At 38.2% G+C, this 12,013-nt stretch overlaps 1 pseudogene; it reads left to right on the top strand.

Annotated features, from left to right (window-relative positions):
* The window catches only part of LOC117908372, a 31,367-nt pseudogene extending 19,662 nt beyond the window's left edge, over positions 1-11,705 (top strand).
* The last annotated feature ends 308 nt before the right edge of the window (positions 11,706-12,013 follow it).

Here is a 12,013-nt window from a genome sequence, read left to right as displayed (position 1 = left end):
AGGGTACGAAGAATGTGAGGATTCCTCACATTCTTCGTACCCTTGTCAATTTTTTAGTATTTTTGGATTTCGATTTTTCCGGAAATCATTTGACCACCTTCTAAGTGTAACGAACCTATTTAAACAACATCCAAGCCATATGATGCCCAAAAAATTTTAAAAACTCCAAAGAAGTGGAGATTTGGGAGGGTACGAAGAATGTGAGGATTCCTCACATTCTTCGTACCCTTGTGAATTTTTTAGTATTTTTGATTTCGATTTTTCCGGAATCATTTGACCACCTTCTAAGTGTAACGAACCTATTTAAACAACATCCAAGCCATATGATGCCCCAAAAAATTTTAAAAACTCCAAAGAAGTGGAGATTTGGGAGGGTACGAAGAATGTGAGGATTCCTCACATTCTTCGTACCCTTGTGAATTTTTAGTATTTTTGGATTTCGATTTTTCCGGATATCATTTGACCACCTTCTAAGTGTAACGAACCTATTTAAACAACATCCAAGCCATATGATGCCCCAAAAAATTTTAAAAACTCCAAAGAAGTGGAGATTTGGGAGGGTACGAAGAATGTGAGGATTCCTCACATTCTTCGTACCCTTGTGAATTTTTTAGTATTTTTGATTTCGATTTTTCCGGATATCATTTGACCACCTTCTAAGTGTAACGAACCTATTTAAACAACATCCAAGCCATATGATGCCCCAAAAAATTTTAAAAACTCCAAAGAAGTGGAGATTTGGGAGGGTACGAAGAATGTGAGGATTCCTCACATTCTTCGTACCCTTGTGAATTTTTTAGTATTTTTGGATTTCGATTTTTCCGGATATCATTTGACCACCTTCTAAGTGTAACGAACCTATTTAAACAACATCCAAGCCATATGATGCCCCAAAAATTTTAAAAACTCCAAAGAAGTGGAGATTTGGGAGGGTACGAAGAATGTGAGGATTCCTCACATTCTTCGTACCCTTGTGAATTTTTAGTATTTTTGCATTTCGATTTTTCCGGATATCATTTGACCACCTTCTAAGTGTAACGAACCTATTTAAACAACATCCAAGCCATATGATGCCCAAAAAATTTTAAAAACTCCAAAGAAGTGGAGATTTGGGAGGGTACGAAGAATGTGAGGATTCCTCACATTCTTCGTACCCTTGTGAATTTTTAGTATTTTTGATTTCGATTTTTCCGGATACCATTTGACCACCTTCTAAGTGTAACGAACCTATTTAAACAACATCCAAGCCATATGATGCCCCAAAAAATTTAAAAACTCCAAAAAGTGGAGATTTGGGAGGGTACGAAGAATGTGAGGATTCCTCACATTCTTCGTACCCTTGTGAATTTTTAGTATTTTTGCTTTCGATTTTTCCGGATATCATTTGACCACCTTCTAAGTGTAACGAACCTATTTAAACAACATCCAAGCCATATGATGCCCCAAAAATTTTAAAAACTCCAAAGAAGTGGAGATTTGGGAGGGTACGAAGAATGTGAGGATTCCTCACATTCTTCGTACCCTTGTGAATTTTTTAGTATTTTTGGATTTCGATTTTTCCGGATATCATTTGACCACCTTCTAAGTGTAACGAACCTATTTAAACAACATCCAAGCCATATGATGCCCCAAAAAATTTTAAAAACTCCAAACAAGTGGAGATTGGGAGGGTACGAAGAATGTGAGGATTCCTCACATTCTTCGTACCTTGTAATTTTTTAGTATTTTTGATTTGGATTTTCCGATTCATTTGACCACCTCCCAAAATTGTATAGACCTTCTCTTCTTATTCATCAGAATGTACGAGGATGTCATGATTACTCAATAGATGATTGTTCGAGCATTACAAGATCACAATTGAAGACTTGAAGCTGGATTAAGAGGTTGTAATGCTTATAATATTTAGTTTGTGTAAATGTATTTTAAATATGGCTGAGTAAACATTCAGCTATACTCATCCCTATACATACATTTTCAATTATAAAATTCATATCACTTACCCCAAACAAATTTTTTTTCCCTATGCATATACTACATGATAGAGTTGAGCACCATGTTAGTCGAGTGTCATTGCATTGACCATCGTCTTTAACATTATTCCCATTGGATTATCCCTACCTTGTGTGCTACTGTTTTTGAACTTCTGTGTTAGGAGACACAAATTCCACCTTAAGGCCTTCAATACGACCTTTATTATTAACGCACCTTCTCATAAAATATATAACCGCTTGCACGCAACTAAAGGTTGGGTTATATGGATGTTCGTTTACCACTATGATGTCCCTTCAAATAAAGAGCAATTACATGTAGCAAAATACCAAATGGCCTATCATTACAGCAATGTATGGAGAAATCCAAACAAATTACAATTTAAACAATGAAATATGAACCGGTCACCGGTTATCTTCAACCGGTTGGCTACTTATCTCAACCGGTAGCCACTGCCACTTTGACAATGCAGCAACCAAAAGGGGCAGTGGCTACCGGTTGACATAAGTAGCAACCGGTTGAAGATAACCGGTCGACCGTTAGTATACTTCCTTTTGCTTATGCCTCGCACCCTAATATGACTTTCATAATAAATGGTACTATAATGCCCAATTACTAGAACAGTAGCAAGAGTAATATTGATAACCATCTAAATAATGCAGAAATGGTACTATAATGGCCAATTACTACAACAGTAAGCAAGAGAACAAAGACCACTTTGCACCTATTCCAAAATTAATTGACATTTAACAATGTTTCAAATGACTGACAATGACAGCCAAAAGAAAAACTCAAGTGCAGTACGAAGTCAACCCTGAGGTTGGATAATGGATTAAAAAATTATATACCTTCAATGCATAAATCCTTGCCATCAACTTCTCCATTTCCTTTACATAGATAGGTACCTCACACGCTCTGGAATATAGCTGTTCCAACTCAGCGATCTGAAGGAACAATAGTCAATAATGGAATAAAGTGTATCAGCTAATAGATATAGACAAAACATAATCATGTGATTAGAATTTCTTTCCACACGATCTGAAGAATACACTGTAAGTATGGTAACTGAGGGAATACAGTGGGGAGTTTATATACAGAGGATTTTGAACTAGTTGACAAGGGAGAATCAATTTCCTGAACCAAAATCATTGCCTCTTCTGCATAACCCTGTTAAAAAAAGAACCAACAGTTGTAAGAATTTCAATTGGCAGATTGAAGGATTGCACAGAGCAGAAACTACAGCTTCAATTCACCTTTAATTTAAGATGCCCAGGCTCAATGCAAGGCAGAGGATTCAAATTCAGAAAATTGTTAACATGTTCCAAATCTACTTTCTCCAAATTGTGGCTCTGATTACATGACCATGATTCAATTTTACAAAGACAATATTTTATGCCTTAAGCCCAATTCTGGGCTTCAATCAAATTCTTTGCCATGGTCCTCACCTATATTCCAGTGCAGGATAAATCTAATTATTTCAGACATACTTGTTATTAATTACATCTCCATGAGACATAAAAATAATTAAAAATTGGAACACTGTCAAACTCTTCAAACTGACCGCATCCATTTCAGAACCAACCCAAAGAAATTGTTCAGTTTCCTTCAATGCAGTAACATAAGCGTCTCTGGAAAATGCAATCTGAAAAATCTTAGAAGAACGCAAAATCCATTATTCTGCCAGTTTGGCGAGAGAAACATGGCCACCTTTCACCAACACATACATTAGATTGTGTCAGTAGACAATAGCTACAATGTTTTTTGTTAATTGGTGGGATTATTTATTTTACAACTGCAATTATATTTCTTCTTTGTAAAGAAGACCATAGATTTACAGATTAGGTGCAACCAAAATATTTCAGTAAAGCTTTACCAAATAATTCGAAGTATGTGTTCAGCAACACAAACATCTACAACACAAAAGTGTAAGTCAAAGAGGAGGAGAGTGACACTAAACCATGAAATCTCTGAAGTTAATCAAAACAGACCCTAATACTATGAAATCTCTCTGGGCAATGTTCAAGAGAAATGCAGAAATAACCTTTGCAGGCCACATGGGAAAGAAATAAGATAGCTTTTTGTAATGGGGAAGTTCCTAGGAAAAAAGTCAAAAATTCTGTTCTCATCTCAGGGGGACATTAATGCTCCATGTAAATTTTTGTCTTCCCACTGGGATCCTAATATTCTACCATAAGGTATCCTGCAAGAATTACAATTTCTAATTTTATCTATAATGCTCCTCGTTTGTGCATATCTGTTGTGTTTTCCTTTTCACTTTTGCTTTGTGTATAGTACAGAAAATTTATACTGTAACAGATCAATAACAAAACAACTTTTAAAATATAACACACGTCCAATCCCATATTTTAATCCAACGCACAAGTAAAAAAGCAAAGTCTGATTTGTCACTACCAGATGATACACATCATTGTAGAAGAATATTTAACAATATGAAAAATCAATAGAAATCCTCAACTGCTCAGTAACATCCAAAAAAACAATACGGAGATTCTTTTTATAGAGGTTAATATCCCAATGAGGAGATTCTTTTTATAAATCCGAATATCCCTATTTCAGATTGAGTCTCTCCCTTGAAAATTTTTAAATCAAAATTAAGAAGAAACTTCTGATTCTAAAAGCAAAGATGCCATTTAGAAGTCAATCACAAATAATGCCAGCACAATAAGCACACACATAAATAACATCTAGATCTTTTCACAATGATTGTCTCCCTCAGAAGTGGTTGAATGAAACAATGGCAAAACTTCTGATTAAAAACACAATGTTGCAGATTCCTGTTAATTACAAGTAATGCTAGGACAGCAACCCTGCATGCGCATAAACCAAGGTCTCGAATATATCAAGGCGGAGGTGGAGGAAACACTGAGCGAAGGTAGGCCATCATCTCCTCATGCTGCTGATCCATACGCTCCTCAAGACGCCCAAGTCTCTGATCGAGATGCTGAAACTGCGATGTGAAGCCGGTCGGATACTCCTCTATGCGATCCTCCATAGAGTGGAAACGACTATCATTGACGACTGCAAGCTCCTCCATACGAGTCCCGAGAGAACTGATCTGAGCGGATAAATCCATCCAAGGCACATGATCAGGTGCGTCAGGTGCCTGAAATGGTATCTCTGCGTGAGAAGGCTCAGTGAAGAATGACTCAGATGGTCCACCTGTGTATGCCGGCTCAGATATCATTGGCTCAGGAGGAGGAATGTCACACTCAGGAATGCTATGCTCAAAGTCCCTCTGAGGGTCTAGCCCACCCTCCATCTCTCGAATCTCGTCCTCCTCCTCATCTCCGGGATGCATCTGTCCCTACCCCTGGTCCTGTGCCAGTGGTCGCTCAGCTCTCCTGATCCAAGAGCCATCAGGGGCCTTCTCAAACTTCATCCGCCCCAGAGACTGCTCGTCATATGTATCATACGTGCTTGGGGTCTCTAAATCTGTCTCGCGGCTCAAATCAATCCCGGCATCCTTGAATACTCTCGTGAGGAAGCGACCATAGGGGAGCACGCGGGTCTTGCTCTCATAGCAAGATATCATATGCATCATCATTAGGTACCCGACATGAATCCGTCTCCCTATCAAAATGGAATCCACTATGAAAGCCTCGAGGTAGGATACCTCGTCTCGATGTCCGCTGCGTGGCAACAGAATGGAGCAGACCATGTGATGCAGGATACGACTGATCACTGTCAGGCTATGTGCAGAGGGTTTGCCCATCACCTGGCCATTGGCAAGTCCACACAGCCTCTGGATAGCCTCTCTGGGCTCAAATCCCGGCACCGTTGGCCACACCTTCGACTCATACACCCTCAGTCCAACTGATGGTATATCCAAAATCCGGCAAATGCTCTCCGGACTCAAGGTGATCTCAACTCCTCTGACTGTGGAAGTGATCGGTCCTCCAACCCTGTAGGTCACCCGTGAGTAGAAAGCGCGAATCAGAGTCGGGAAGATAGGCTCCGAAATAGTCACCACTGGCAGCCATTTCATCTCTCCAAATAACTCCTCAAATCGAAAGTACTTAAGCTGGGAGAAATTGATGCTTCTCCCTAGAACAACTTTCCTCTTGGCGAATTTTTCTTTATATCTTTGGTAGTCTTCGACAGAGCCGAAAAGAGCAGTGTCGTACCTCGCCTTTCGGCGAGCCTCGGACTGATCTGCCTGAGATGGCTCAGCAGGGCGCTTGCCCTGAGCCCTGGATGCGGCTGACTCTCTCCTAGGCGCCATCCGAAAGGCTAAGATGAAGGAGACGAGCCTGAAGAGAGGGATGCACACACACCTGAAAGCCCTCAAGTGCGGAAAGTCACTGACGCAGGTTCTGACGCACGAACTGAGGAGGAAATCGCCCAAATGAGAAGCCCTGTGTCCCAAAATCTAAAACCCTAGCCTCCAAAATCCAATCCGTCCCTCTCCGAAGGCTGTAATGGCGTCAAAAATCCGTTGAGGGCAGCTGGAACGGCACAACGGTTGAAGAACCAGAAGAAATGGGTGAGAAACTGAGGCGCAGGAGGCTCTTTAAATTCTCAGCCCCGACAAACCGGTCGACCGGTTTGTCACGGTCAACGCGGTCAACGCTTCGATTTTTGTGCATTTCCTTGTCTAAAATACACATAATACCCTCAAACCATGTTCAAACTTACAAAAAGAGAGGAAAAAAAAAAGGAAAAAGGAAATAAAAAGATATGCTCTATGCTAGCTTACGTTTTTAGCAGGAGATGAACATTGAAAATTATGCTCCATGTTAAACTAAGTGCATCCCTTTGCATCGTCTATGTTGATCAAGTGAGTCACTGTACGCTATGCGCCCATATAAGAACATATGCAAGGAAACAAATGGAATAGGTTTCATAACAGGTATTAGTAAGAGTTAAAATTCAATCATCAAAAAATCAAGTAATGTGACAAAACAAGACATCTCACCACTGCCAGTCCAAGGCTGGAGTATCAATTAAAGCCTTGATCTTGCTGTCTTCATCAGCTTTACTTGGAGGAGGAGCATCCAAAACTGGATTGCTTGACTGAACTGGTACCACTTCAGGTATGGCGTTTAAGTCATTTCCAAATTCATCCCACTCTGAATCATCAGGCTATAAATTTGAAACATGGGTTACCACTTCAACACAGTACAAAAGACACTTGCTAAAAAACCAAAATATGAGAAAGGAACACCATAAACTAAAGCTTACATATTTCATGGCAGATGAATCAGCACCCACAAAGTTACTATTTGTTGGTTGAGCTTCATCTACCTTATTTTCCACTTTAGGCCTACAGAATAAAATAAATTTAGAAAAAAAAATACAATCAGCCAAATCCTTGGAATCTGCCCCACAATTAAAAGCTCAAATGGAAGATGAAAACGATTATCCAGAATTGTCTCTAACACTGGTTAACAAGCAATCAAAGTAACTAATACTGGCTAGACCATTAAGCTTATGGAAGTAACACATAAGTTAAAAGAGCTAACACCCTGACATCTTTAACATAAAAATGACTGATATACAATGACTAAGCTTTAAAAGTTTGAGACAGTACTCGTCCTTTTCAGTCACAATGGGCATGCGAGGCGGTCCAGGAACCCGGCGAATCAAAACAGAGGTATTTTTCGGGATCAACATTGCTTCATCAAGATACTATTAAATTGCAAAAGAAAGAACACTAGGTCTATAAAAAAACTCTGCAAAAATATTAACCTACATAGTTCTAGGCAAAAACAAAAACATTCTTGAATAGAGATCAAATAATTACTGTAATAAAAAATTGATCTCACGACCTGGCCAACTTATTAAGGTCATGTAAATTTAAACACAATTTTCCCAGATTCATTAATAGCAACCTCCTACTTTCTTCACAAAGGGGCATGTTTTCCATCAAATACAATATGCAATCATCATCAAACAAGTGCTCATTGCCCAGTACCCCTGTATAGATGAAGTACCCCCATACAGAAGGAGATCAACGAGTCCTTACTGAAATGCACCTTTCATTTTACAAGTATACTGATGCCCTATAGCATGGAATCAACAACCAGAAATTGGGACCAATCTGCCTACCGAGATACACTTTTCATTCAATAATTGTAAAAATGACTGAAAATCTTCTGCCTATTGAAATCAATGAAACCCATTTGGATAATGGAATGGACGAAACCCCATGCCTAATGGATGGCAGGTATAGTATTGGTGCTGAGAGAAATCAAAAGTGGCAAATTCGATGAATTACAAGGACCTGAACAAGGTTAGCCTTAGCAACAAATTTCCCTTACCACAAATAGACTGATTGATACACTCCACAACCAAGTATCAACAGCTCTCATTCTTGGATGCTTCCATTAGATATAACAAATGCCAATGCACTCAAATGTCCAAAGAGACTGCTATTATCATTGAAAGAGGATATATTGCCACATTGTCATGCCTTGGTTCTAGAAAACATAGGCATCACTTACTAATGGCTGGTAAACCAAATGCAGACCAACTATTGAGGTTGACATAGATTATATGTTGGGGATGAATAGGATCCATGCCCATAACTACCAAGAATTACAAGCTTTTGATATTCCAAAGGAATTATATATGAAGCTTAGCCTTGAGAAGTGCATTTCCAGTGTTGTCAGAGGCAAATTATTGATGCCAAGCACCAAGAAAGACTCACACAAGAAAGTATGTGAACCGGTCGACCGGTTATATTCAACCGGTTGGCTAATTATCTCAACCGGTAGCCACTGCCCCTTTGACAATGCAGCAACTAAAAGGGGCAGTGGCTACCGGTTGAGATAAGTAGCCAACCGGTTGAATATAACCGGTCGACCGGTTAAAACCCCATTTTTTTTCATTTAGGTATGTGACAAGGCTTTTGATTGCAAGGGGCAGTGTGTTTGGGATCCCCCTTCGTTTCTTTTAGATAATTCTGTTTTTCGTCTTTGGGAACAGATTTTTTGGAGCATGAATTCAATACAGGGCTACAAGTTAAGATTGATAATTTATCTAGCATTACTTCATCCTATCAATGTGTTTTATAGATTGATAATTATGTTTTTTCGTCTTTGGGAACAAATTTTTTGTAGGATGAATTCAATACAGGGCTAAAAGGAAAGAACGAACCTGGAAAAGCCCATAACCTTCCATTTTTCCCCAAATAAGAGGAGCTGAGTGAGGAAGAACTTGAAAAGATGCTAGACGAACGTTACAAGGATGGTTCTAAATTTATTACCTATGCTGAAGATGATTATGAGACGAAAAGATCAGTTCAAAGAAACTCGCTTATCCCTTCTATTAAGGATCCAACGATCTCGAAAGTCAAGTGAATGGTACAATGTTTAATAATTTGGGATCAGAATTTGGAATGCCTTGAGCAATCCCTCCTCTTTTGTGTTCCCTTTAGGCATTCTTCTATATGAAATGCTTTATGGATATACACCATTTAGGGGAAAGACAAGGCAAAAGACATTTGCCAACATTCTTCACAAAGATCTTAAATTTCCATCAAGTATATCGGTGAGATCTTCTACATATGTTGTCATTTTTTATTTCTTTTTATTTCACTTCCAGTAATTCATATGAATCAAATGCCCTTGACATTCTTTCATCTTAAAATGAAACTGTTAAGAAACAGATACTTCTAAAAGATGTCCTTTTAATTTATTCCATGAAACAAACAGGAAAAACTTGTGTTAATTTTTTTTCGTGTAGCTAGTATGCATTACTATGAGAAGAAGAACCATTTAGTAGTATGCTTGATTTCTTTTGAGTTTGAAGCATCCTTATTTCTATTTGTAGTCTATCTTGGAGTCTCCTTTTGTGCCCCCTTATTCGGAGACTCGCTTCCACCATTCCCATTATTACTCTGTTCGAGGCTTCAGGAATTATCATACTAGCAGTTTTCTCAGCAAGCTTTTTAGCTGTCTTGTAATTCGCATCAACCCTTTACCCCCTCATGGTATTAGTATTACACATTCTTAAAAAAACATTTATTTTAATTGGTATTATCAGAATATTTGTTTCTTACATAACTTCTTTTGGGACGTGATGAAGATGTATGAACATAGAAACTTAGTAGAACTATGTAGATACTTCAGTTAGAAACTGAAACCTAATCATGAAGGGAAAAAGGTTTTTAATACAATCTTTACAATCAAAAGACTAGGGCATTCACAAATTTGGTTTTGGTGCAGGTAAGTCTCAATGCAAAGCAGTTAATGTACTGGTTGCTGCATAGGGATCCCAAGAATAGATTGGGTTCGCATGAAGGAGCAAATGAAATCATGCGACACCCATTATTTCGTGGTGTGAATTGGGCTCTAGTCCGCTGCATGGTAAAATCACAAAGCTTATTACTGCATGAAGTTTGGATAATATCTCCAATATGAATTTCTATAATATCATCAAATTTAATTGGAACTCCTTTTAGCAAAAAGAAGTACAATTGATTCAAGGAGGGTAGAATGGAAGAAACCATTCAGTAAGATAGGATGAGAATAAACCTTTTCTCCTTCCAATATTCTAGATATCATGCACATGATCATTTGGCATTGTTGAGGTGGTGTGCTGATGATTGATTTTTGGTTCACTTTAATCCTTAATGTCACTGTTGCATTTCGGAAAAAGTAAGCTGATTTGTACATTCCGGCAGCCTTGGAGTATAATACAATTTTGCCTGCAAGTGTGTGATTAGGTGAAATGAGTTCTACTATTTAGTATCAATCATGGAAGCAACACAAGGGAAACTTTGAACATCTAATGTCATTTGGTTTCTTGGAATTGTAGGCAAATTTTCATTTATGGCAATGAAACCATTATGGAAACCGGAGCTACCATGGAAAAAACTGAATACTTTCATTCATGAATCTTACAAATTGCCCTCCACATATGCAGTTATCTCGTAGATAGTATGAGGAGTGGAATGAACCCTTTCCAAATTTATGTAGAACACAACAAAATAATGATTTGGAACTATGTTTAATGCCTCCAAACATTTACTTTTTTCTCTTTTTGGAATAAGCACTAAGCAGAAACCAACAGAGCAAAACGGAAGATGGATATTCTTTGTTGTGAATTTCAGCAGTGTTTTAAAGCTGAAATCCACATTTTGTTAATGTGGATTTCGCCCTATTGTATTAACCATCAACAGGTCGACCGGTTACCTTCATCCGGTTGGCCTGTGCACTCGACCGGTAGACACTGGTCATTTATTTTGAGTATGACAACTTCTGGCCTAACTTTGATCCATGTGGATTTAGGTATATATAGGAATGAGCATAAACCCCTCTCTGTTAATTACAGATTATGTGAACCTTAATATTTGCCTTTTCATTTCTGATTTAATAACCATGCATACAAAATGTCATCTAATTCATGTGGCTAATTATGTTTCTATTCTTGAAGTATATTGTGGTTTGTGAATTTGTTTGAGTTGTAAGTAGATGGAGCTCTTTCCTCTCTCTCTCTCTCTCTCTCTCTCTCTCTTGTTTTCTTTTCCTCTACTGTATCCACCATGCTTTACGTTTTTGTTCTGTCTGATGATATTTGCTTCCACTAAAAGTTTTGTGGGCTCTCAAAATATGTAAACTCTCAACTCTTGAATACTTCCAAGTTTTGTTTGATGTAATGATGTATTTTTATAGGGGAAAGAAAGACAGGATGGTGATGTGAATAGAACAGGAGACATATGGCACATATGTGTTGAGGTAGCCTTGCTATGAGGCTTCTGAAAGGACACCCTTTATTTCTGATGTTATTGGTTATAGGGTTGTTTTCCCTGTCTGGCATGTATCAACTTTTTCTATCCAGAACAAGGATATGTGTTGAGAAGTTCTAAATGATACCTTGAATGAGATATCTGAAAATGTTGTATGATTAGTATGAAAATATTTCAGAACTTTGTGGATTAATCACAATAGAGGGCATTGTAAGATTGAGTTGATTAGATTTGGTGTTTATTTAACTTTTACTAATGTAAGTATTACTTATTAGTGAGCAGGAATTGCTGTAAAAACACCATTGAGTGGAT

Source organism: Vitis riparia, chromosome 19 (assembly GCF_004353265.1).
Source record: "Vitis riparia cultivar Riparia Gloire de Montpellier isolate 1030 chromosome 19, EGFV_Vit.rip_1.0, whole genome shotgun sequence".
Taxonomy (NCBI): Eukaryota; Viridiplantae; Streptophyta; class Magnoliopsida; order Vitales; family Vitaceae; genus Vitis; species Vitis riparia.
The sequence above is the reverse complement of the archived record's forward strand: the minus strand, read 5'-3'. Positions and strand labels throughout refer to the sequence as shown.